We start from the raw sequence: 7,190 nt of genomic DNA on the forward strand, positions 1-7,190 counted from the left end.
AAGCCATGAAACTGACAGAGAGTAGAATGGGGTAAGACTTGAAGGAAAAACGATTTTTTGCATAAAGATGGTCCAAATTTGCTGTTGTAAAATTTGTCCCTAGAGAAATAATTTATTAACATATATGGGAAACTCTGCTTTAGAAGATAATGAGATATTTATATTTCAATAAAGTTGTGGTTTCTAAGAACCTTAAAACAAGGTAGGAAGCATTAGTCATTTTAAAGTAGAAATAAAAATGCCCAACTAAGAATAAATGTTACTTAGCCACAAACAGATACCTGAGCCCTGAGAACAGGTTACACAACACCATGAACACACTATTAGACATGTGAAGAGCAAAGGTCAAGAATAAGGAAACATATACACGTCAGCAGATTTATTTATTGCATGAACAACAAACAGGAAAAGTGCCTATGCAGATTAGAAAAGTGATCTACTCCAGTAACATGAAAATCAGTACAAAAGTAGAATGGAGCAGAACCTCTCAGATTACAAATAACTGCTTAAAGCCTTCTCCCATTAAACTTACATGAATGATTCCATTTACATGAAATGTCCTGAACATGTAAGTTCTCAGAGTAAGTTAGTGGTTGTCAGATGAGGGAGGTAAGGGGAAACTGGGAGTGACTGCTCATAGGTACTGGGTTTCTTTTTGGGTGATGAAAATGTTCTGGAATAGATAGTGGTGATGGCTGCATAACACTGTGAATATACTAAAAACACTGAATTGTATACTTTAATAGGATAAATTTTATGGTATGTGAACTATATTTCAATAAAGCTATTAAAAAATAAATAAAAATAAAAGCTCCAATGGTCTAAAAAGGCAAATATAACACCAGAGTAGCATTATAGAAACAATACATTATTAAGTTTGGGAAGCAAAGGATGGTAGGGCCATGGTGAAAGTGAGTAACTTTCCTAGAATTTTATTTTATTTTTTTAAGATTTTATTTATTTATTTATTTATTTATTTGACAGAGAGGGAGACACAGCGAAAGAGGGAACACAAGCAGAGGGAGTGGGAGAGGGAGAAGCAGGCTTCCTGCAGAGCAGGGAGCCCGATGCGGGGCTCGATCCCAGGACCCTGGAATCATGACCTGAGCCGAAGGCAAACGCTCAACGACTGAGCCACCCAGGTGCCCCTATCCTAGAATTTTAAAAATCAGGATTTAATATGCATCTTTTGAAATACTATTATTTCATTCTGGGAAAGCCAATCTTTCTGAGCTCCAATTTCTTCTTACCTATAATAGGAATACTATCTGTCTCACAGAGTTTTAAGAATGATTAATTATGTGGGGCGCCTGGGTGGCTCAGTCAGTTGGGCATCTGCCTTTGGCTCAGGTCATGCTCCCAGGCAGGGTCCTGGGATGGAGCCCTGCAGCAGGCTCCTTGCTCAGCGGGAGCCTGCTTCTCTCTCTCCTTTTGCCCTCCCCACTTCTCGTGCTCTCTCTTTCTCAAATAAAGTGTTAAAAAAAAAGATTAATTATGATAGTGTACCTGAAAATATTTTGTATACTACACAACGTAAAGTGGCATTAACTCATTCCAACTAAATTAACTGAAATTCAAAACACAAATTTTATTTTTAACTATTTTTTAAGTAATCTCTACACCCAGCATTGGGTTTGAACTTACAACCCTGAGATCAAGAGTTGTACACCCTACCAACTGAACCAGGTGCCTCCTCAAAAGTACAAACTCTAAATGCCAATTTTCAAGTTAACTTCAATATTAACAAGAATATTGAAAGAGGTGCCTGGGTGGCTCAGTTGTGAAGCGTCTGCCTTCAGCTCAGGGCATGATCCCAGGGTCCTGGGATCGAGCCCCGCATCGGGCTCCCTGCTCAGCGGGAAGCCTGCTTCTCCCTCTCCCACTCCCCTGGCTTGTGTTCCCTCTCTCGCTGTCTCTCTCTCTCTGTCTCTGTCAAATAAATACAATCTTAAAAAAAAAACTGAAAGATTTCAGTATTCTAATATGAAAAAAAAATTTTTGAGAGATGGGGAGAGAGAGAAAGAGGGATGGGGAGAGGGAGAAAGAATCTTAAGCAGGCTCCATACCCAGAGCTGAGCCCAACTCGGGGCTCGATTTCACAACCCAAGCCGAAATCAACAGTCAGACGCTTAACCGACTGAGCCACCCTGGCGCCCCAATATGAAGAATTTTTTTTTTAAGATTTTATTTATTTATTTGTTTGTTTTTAAAGATTTTACTTATTTATTTGACAGAGAGAGACACAGCGAGAGAGGGAACACAAGCAGGGGGAGTGGGAGAGGGAGAAGCAGGCTTCCCGAGGAGCAGGGAGCCCAATGCGGGGCTCGATCCCAGGACCCTGGGATCATGACTTGAGCCGAAGGCAGACGCTTAACAACTGAGCCACCCAGGAGCCCCAAGAAGTTTTTAATATTTTTCATGAATGTCTTTATTTATTTATTTTTAAAGATTTTATTTATTTATTTGACAGCGAGACACAGCGAGAGAGGGAACACAAGCAGGGGGAGTGGGAGAGGGAGAAGCAGGCCTCCCGCGTTGCAGGGAGCCTGATGCGGGGCTTGATCCCAGGACCCTGGGATCATGACCTGAGTCGAAGGCAGATGCTTAACGACTGAGCCACCCAGGCCAAAAAAAAAAAAAAAAAAAAATTATTTTTTTAATATTTTATTTATTTATCAGAAAGAGCGAGCGAGCACAAGCAGGGGGAGCAGCAGGGGGAGAGGGAGAAGGGAGCACGGAGCCCGATGTGGGACTCGATCCCAGCACCCTGGGATCATGACCTGAGCTGAAGGCAGACGCCCAACCGACTGAGCCACCCAGGGGTCCCATGAATGTCTTTACTTTAAATATTAACAACATTGTCATTGACTGTCACCAGAATAGGTACTAGAATAGTTTCCTTCAACTCTAGGTAAAGATATTTACTAGAAAAGATTAATCATAATTTTCTACCCATCTTCATCAGGTTTATGATAAAAATGTGTATAATTCCATAAGATCAGTAAGCTACCTTATTTAGAAATTATGCTCATTTAGAAATTATGCACACTTCTCTTTCAAATTCAAATAGTACTAGGGGCGCCTGGGTGGCTCAGTTGGTTAAGCGACTGCCTTCGGCTCAGGTCATGATCCTGGAGTCCCAGGATCAAGTCCCGCATCGGACTCCCTGCTCAGTGGGGAGTCTGCTTCTCCCTCTGACCTTCCCCCCCCTCATGTACTCTCTCTCTCATTCTCTCTCTCAAATAAATAAACAAAATCTTTAAAAAAAAAAAAACAAATTCAAATAGTACTAGAAATATGAGACCAAACTCTGCTTGACCATGTTTTTAAGTAATCTCTTAAATTCTATAAAACCATGTTTTTAAGTAATCTCTTAAATTCTATAAAACCATGTTTTATAGAATTTCAGCAAGGCCATGTGTATTACCAAGGATGGAAAGTAATAATGTTAAATGTTTCAAGACAGTGCTGACTTTATAAATATTTTCCCCTAAATTTCTTAGATTTTCTTTCTATAGCCTTTAGAGTTTTGAAATAATGATGCAAATACAAAACTCAAAAAAACATTTTATGGGGCGCCTGGGTGGCTCAGTTGGTTAATCGACTGCCTTCGGCTCAGGTCATGATCCTGGAGTCCCGGGATCGAGTCCCACATCGGGCTCCCTGCTGAGCAGGGAGTCTGCTTCTCCCTCTGAACCTCTTGCCTCTCATGCTCTCTATCTCTCATTCTCTCTCTCTCTCAAATAAATAAATAAAATCTTTAAAAAAAAAAACATTTTATGATTGAATGCATAGCAATCATAGTAATGGAATTAGACCTTTGGGTTCATGTAATCAACCAAAAGTACAAACTCAAGTTTCCTTTAGGCAAAAATGACACTCAATTGAAAGGTTAAATCTGTGACAAATATAAATAGGATTTTTTTAAGAGTAAGAGAAGGGGGAAAGAACGCTATATTATGAATAAGGTTGTTGTGAGTCTAAGTACTGAACTTGCCTGTACTGAATTAAGAAAGTGAAAACCGAGGGGCGCCTGGGTGGCTCAGTCTTTAAGCGTCTGCCTTCGGCTCAGGTCATGATCCCAGAGTCCTGGGATCGAGCCCCACATCAGGCTTCCTGCTCAGCAGGGGGCCTGCTTCTCCCTCTCCCACTCCCCCTGCTTGTGTTCCTGTTCTCGCTGTTTCTCTCTGTCAAATAAATAAATAAAATCTAAAAAAAAAAGGAAAATGAGAATTGATATAAACAGTGACAAATTCAATCCTTAAAATACTTTTTTTTAAAAAGCTCTAGGCCCAACATGGGGCTTGAACTCATGACCCCAAGATCAAGAGTAGCATTCCCCCCTGACTGAGCAAGCCAGAAGCCCCCTTAAAATGCTCTTTTTTTTTAAGATTTTATTTATTTATTTGACAGAGAGAGACACAGTGAGAGAGGGAACACAAGCAGGGGGAGGGGGAGAAACAGACTCCCCGCTGAGCAGGGAGCCCGAAGCGGGGCTCAATCCCAGGACCCTGAGATCATGACCTGAGCTGAAGGCAGACGCTTAAGGACTGAGCCACCCAGGTGCCCCCTCCCCCTTAAAATACTCTTAATTGAAATTATTTTAAAAGCTACACAGAACAAAGAGAAAGTTTTTTTTTAAATTTTTATTTAAATTCTAGTTAGTTAACATACAGTGCATATTGGTTTCAGGAGAAGAATTCAGTGGTTCATCACTTACAAGAGAAATTTTTCAAATGCATGATTTTAAAGGTGTTTGCTTAGTTATGTTTTGCAGAGAAATCATTTATTTTTTTTAAAGATTTTATTTATTTATTTATTTGAGAGAGAGAATGAGAGATAGAGAGCACGAGAGGGAAGAGGGCCAGAGGGAGAAGCAGACTCCCCGCCGAGCAGGGAGCCCGATGCAGGACTCGATCCCGGGACTCCAGGATCATGACCTGAGCGGAAGGCAGTCGCTTAACCGACTGAGCCACCCAGGCGCCCACAGAGAAATAATTTAAATGAGTATCAACCAAGTATACTCAAAGAAGAGGGTGGAGAAATAATCATTATACAGAATTATGATTTATAAACTTCAAATAATGTGGCAGTGATTTTCATTTCTGATAGCCTAATCTTTTGTCTCAATTCCTGCTTGAAGTGCAAGGAAAGGATGATTAAAATGTACTTTTTTCAACTGCTCATCTTTGTAATGATTAATAATGCTTCTCTAACATTTCTAAAATAAAGGCAAAACATTCCTTTTCTGCAAACTCAGAAAATGCCACTAAACTATAAGATTAGTTTTTAAAGTTCCAAATATTTTGGTAATGAATGTAAATCCTCAAAACAGTATTAGATATACACATTGCTTTGCTATGTCAGCACCACTAATTATTGACAAATTGTAAGTCTCCCCTTATTCCCCATCTGTAAAATAGAGATACCATTACCTTCCTTAATGAATTGTTGTGCGAATGGCTAGCACCTCACAAACAGGAGACAGTAAATGTTTCCTTTTCTTTCATACTTTTTTTCTTTAAGATTTTATTTATTTGAGGGAGAGCACGCACAAGCCAGGGGAAGAGGCAGAGGGAAAAGCAGACTCCCCGCTGAGCAGGGAGCCCACGCGGGACTCAATCCCAGGACTCTGGGATCATGACCTGAGCCAAAGGCCGACGCTTAACCGACTGAGACACCCAGGCGCCCCTTCTTTCATACCCTTAGCTGGTATTTTAACACTGAACTTAGGATATTCTTCAGAGTAAGACACGTGGTAATAGTGAGCTTGACAGGTAAATATGCAAATAATACTAGGTTTAATTTTTCAAGTTAAAAGGATTCCCTCACCTCGTTTTGCCCAATGTACCAAATACATTCCTAATGAGTTTGGTTCTTCGGGCCAATGAGGTCAGAGTTTCAGCTGCTGTCAAAACAAATTTCTATGTTGTTCAAAAATCTTGGAACAATTTATAAATCATTAGTTTTCCCCCAACCAGTTTATCTTTTCTCCCACTCAGCTGGGACTTGGGCTATGGCCAAACGTTAACTTCTACTAGTAAGGAAGCTCACTTTGCCGCCACACTAATTGGGAGAACTGAAAACACCGCGTCACAGGGTCTTGAGCTGTCAATGATCCCCGCCGCCTTCACCTGATCAGGTGAGGGAACTGAGGCTGAGGGGAAGGAAGGGCTTATCTGCGGCTTATAGTCAGCTCATTCTTTTCTGAAATGACACCGTTTGACAGCAGCAGGTGTACTATCCAGAGGACTCTCACGGCGACCACCGCAGAGCAGGAAACGAACCCGTTCCTCTTAGTGCCGCCTGACTCCGGAGAGGAAAACAGGGACCCCTTCCTCGCCTGGCCACAAGCAGGGGCCCCGGTGGGCTCAGGCCCGAAAAGTGCACCTTCCCTGGGATCCACAGCTGCCGCCTGCCAGTTCTACTGGGAGAAGAGACCTCCACTCACCTGCGAATGGAGAGATCGCAGTTCCTCACCTGGCGACCGCCCTACACCCGTCTAGTTCGAACTGCAAAGCGCTATGGCTGCCGATGTCCCAGCTCCCATCAGCTCCTTCCGGGCCGGGGGCGGGGGCGGGGGGATGCTTCCCTCCTGGCGGTCCGCAGGGCCACAGTTCCACGAGCCCAAAGTTCCGCCTCCCCGCGGTTCCGCCGCCAAACCCCAGGCTCAGCGCGCTTGCTGGCTGGAGCCAGCCTTTCAGCAACCTGGTCTCCCCACGTCCGCGGGAAGGGGCTTCAGGGACCCGAGGGCCTAGGCAGAGAAGGAAACGCGAGTCTGTAGCTTGGGAAAATTATCTATGACATCCGTTTTTTAAAAAATGCACTTTATTTTTTTTTAAGATTTTATTTATTTGAGAGAGAGGGAGAGCACATGAAGTGGGGAGGGCCAGAGGGAGAAGCCAACTCCCCGCAGAGTAGGGAGCCCAGTGCGGGACTCCATACTGGAACTCCAAGATCATTACCTGAGCCGAAGGCAGTCGCTTAACCAACTGAGCCACCTAGGCGCCCTAAAAATGCATTTATTTTATTTTATTTTTTTAAAGATTTTATTTATTTGACAGAGAGAGACACAGCGAGAGAGGGAACACAGCAGGGGGAGTGGGAGAGGGAGAAGGAGGTTCCCAGCTGAGCAGGGAGCCCGAAGCGGGGCTCAATCCCAGGACCCTGGGATCATGACCTGAGCCGAA

The 7,190-nt window shown here is 43.0% G+C and overlaps 1 protein-coding gene across 2 annotated transcripts in view; it reads right to left on the reverse strand.

Moving 5' to 3' along the window:
- SAR1B (secretion associated Ras related GTPase 1B) overlaps positions 1 to 6,542 on the reverse strand; it is a 32,695-nt gene extending 26,153 nt beyond the window's left edge. For both annotated transcript variants that reach the window (XM_028103645.2, XM_028103646.2), the window contains exon 1: positions 6,452 to 6,542. The gene's annotated coding sequence lies outside the window, so the exon portion shown is untranslated. The remainder of the gene's footprint in view (positions 1 to 6,451) is intronic.
- Positions 6,543 to 7,190: the final 648 nt, after the last annotated feature.

The sequence above is a fragment of the Eumetopias jubatus genome, unplaced genomic scaffold, assembly GCF_037043125.1.
Source record: "Eumetopias jubatus isolate StellerSeaLion01/CBP00866 unplaced genomic scaffold, mEumJub1_p1.0 scaffold_5, whole genome shotgun sequence".
Classification (NCBI taxonomy): domain Eukaryota; kingdom Metazoa; phylum Chordata; class Mammalia; order Carnivora; family Otariidae; genus Eumetopias; species Eumetopias jubatus.